This window comes from Scylla paramamosain, chromosome 5, assembly GCF_035594125.1.
Source record: "Scylla paramamosain isolate STU-SP2022 chromosome 5, ASM3559412v1, whole genome shotgun sequence".
NCBI classification, from domain to species: Eukaryota; Metazoa; Arthropoda; class Malacostraca; order Decapoda; family Portunidae; genus Scylla; species Scylla paramamosain.
Window position 1 is genome coordinate 5311692 of NC_087155.1, and position 3204 is coordinate 5314895.

Below are 3204 nucleotides of genomic sequence, written 5' to 3' on the forward strand. Positions count from 1 at the left end.
TAGAGAAAGTACGAGTAGGAAGGAACAGAAAAGGGGCTACTGTCAGTTGCCTCAGACACCTGAGTTTCAGTGAGGAATTGATAAGACGAAAAGCTTTTGACTCAACCCTGTCTAGAAGAACGGTATGAGTGAAACCTCACCATATATTTATAGGTGAGGCATACTCCATACATGGACGGATAAGGAACCTGTACAGAGTTAGCAGCTGGGGGATAGGGGGGTAAGAAAAACTGGCGTAGACGACTCAGAATGCCTAACTTCATAGAAGATGCTTTAGCTACAGATGAGATGTGAAGTTTCCAGTTCAGATTATAAGTAAAAGACAGACCGATGGTGATCAGTGTAGAAGAGGAGAGTTGGGTATCACTGAAGAAGAGGGGATGGTTGTCTAGAAGGTTGTGTCGAGTTGATAGATGGAGGAATTGAAACAATACTAAGTTTGCTCTGCCCCAGTCAGAAATTTTAGAGAGATCAAAAGTCAAGCGTTATGTGGCTTCCATGCGAGAATTGCTTACTTACTGAATGGTTGGATGTCTACGAAAAGATGTGGAAAAGAGCAGGGTGGTATCATTAGCGTAGGAGTGGATAGGGCAAGAAGTTTGGTTTGAAAGATCATTAATGAACAATAAGAAGAGAATGGTTGACAGGACAGAACCCTGAGGAACACTAATTTTAATAGACTTAAGAGAAGAACAGTGAACATCTACCACAGCAGCAATAGAACGATCAGAAAGGAAATTTGAGATGAAGTTACAAAGAGAAAGATAGAAGCCATAGGAGGGTAGTTTGGAAATCAAAGCCTGGTGCCAGTATCTATCAGAAGGTTTTGATGTGTCTAAGGAAACAGCAAAACTTTAACAAAATCTGTAAAAGAGGATGACTAAGACTAATAAGGAAAGCCAGAAGATCACCTGTAGAACAGCCTCGACAGAACCCATACTGGCGATCAGATAAATGGTTGTGAAATGATGTGTGTGTGTGTGTGTGTGTGTGTGTGTGTGTGTGTGTGTGTGTGTGTGTGTGTGTGTGTGTGTGTGTGTGTGTGTGTGTGTGTGTGTGTGTGTGAGAGAGAGAGAGAGAGAGAGAGAGAGAGAGAGAGAGAGAGAGAGAGAGAGAGAGAGAGAGAGAGAGAGAGAGAGAGAGAGAGAGAGAGAGAGAGAGAGAGAGAGAGAGAAACTTGGTAATCAAGTAATGGATAAGAACATAAGAACATAAGAACATAAGAAAATAAGGGAAGCTACAAAAAGCCACCGAGGCTACACGTGGCAGTTCCTGTATGAAACATACCTACCTCTTTACACCTATCATCCCCATCCATAAATATGTCTAATCTTCTTTTAAAAGCTCCGTAATGACTCAGCACTAGCAATCTGATTACTGAGTCCATTCCATTCGTGTACTATTCAATTTGAGAACCAGTTTTTTCCTATCTTCTTCTTAAACCTTAATTTTTCAAGGTTGAACTTATTATTTCTTCTTCTGTCCAGATTACTGATCCTGAGAATTTTGCTTACGTCATCCTTGTAATTCGTGATCGCAACTTGTCTTCTCAGCGGAAGCTTAGAGTTTATATAGATAAATCTTTGGGTAAAGCTGAGATATTTCACATCTTATTTTAGTTGGCATGTCATTTTATGTTAGCGGACACGAAGCTCAGCCTGAAAAATGCCAGGCGAAGAAGCTGTCAGAAGCGAGTGGTGTGTGTGTGTGTGTGTGTGTGTGTGTGTTCGTTGTCAGACAATGGGGGTATGGGCAAGGGATAGTCTCGTGCCGACCCGCACGTATGTGTGTGTGTGTGTGTGTGTGTGTGTGTGTGAATGTATTCGTTGTCAGACAAGGGGTAGTCTTGTGACGACTTGCACGTATGTGTGTGTGTGCGTGTGTGTGTGTGTGTGTGTGTGTGTGTGTGTGTGTGTGTGTGTGTCTGTAAGCAGAAGTGAAGAAAAGAAACACGTTTTCAATCGACATTTTTTAAAGATAATTTCTGATAATGTTTCTCAATAAAGTGATAGTAATATTATTCATCTCATAGTTTTAGTTATACTTTGTCATATTTTCTGAAAGTTAACCTGACAACAAAAATGTTTTTGCTTAATTTCTCTGTCAACTTCAAGTTCTTCGCCCTCTGTGTCCTTCCTTATGACATCCTGAGTATTCTTTCGTGTCCTAACTGCGATCTTACCTTTCCTAAACAAGACCAAATAAACACTAGTGTTGCATGTGATTAGTAACCAATCACTATCTTCCATTTAAAAATTATAAGACATGTTGTATCTGATATTTCCTATCCTTTGCTCAATATTTTTCATTACTTCAAATAACTATCGTTAATCTTGTACATCGGTATTTGTAACCATGAAATGTTCTTTGGAACACGTTCAATCGCAGAACATGTCCGCAGCTTCAAGACTCAATGGTTCTTTCGTGAAAATGTTCCATTGTCCCACTGCTCGCTGCTTCGACCCTTTCCGTAACTATTCCCTGAAATCATTCTTGCTGTTAAACCTTCTCGGTTTTCACATTTTCTTCGCTGTACATACTTTTTTCCTCTTTACACATAAATATGAAAGAGATGCAATTGGTCCGTCCTGCATGCGACATCACGAAATATTACAAAGGATAACAAACTGCGACACACTCCTTCCTGCTTCAGTTATCTACGTTAACTTTGAAGTTGGAGAGAGGATAATACGAGAATCTCTCTCTCTCTCTCTCTCTCTCTCTCTCTCTCTCTCTCTCTCTCTCACACACACACACACACACATGCCGCCTTACCATTAGTTTTGAGAGACGGGGGCCTGGTGGTCAGTGCTCGGATGTGGTGGGTTCAATGACCGGAATTCGAGTCATACCGGAACCTGGCCCTTTTCCTAACTATGATTGAGTGGTCACAACATGCTGACATGCTATCCATCAAACCAATTTTCGACAATCATTGCATTTGTATTGGGGTGTTGGGTATGCTCCCTTGGGTGAAGAGCAGGAGGCTAGATTTCTGAGCACTCACTCTCAGGCCTCAACGTGCATTCTAAGAGTGGATGTTGTCAAGCTGACACTGAAGGTGAAGCTGAACCTTCTGGATAGTGGGAGGAGAGCAAAGGAGGGAAATGTCATCAGCGTATGGGAGTACCTATGTGCGTGGGAAGATGAGAAAATCAGAAAATAAGACACAGAAGAGGAGAGGATTGAGAGGAGACCCCTGTG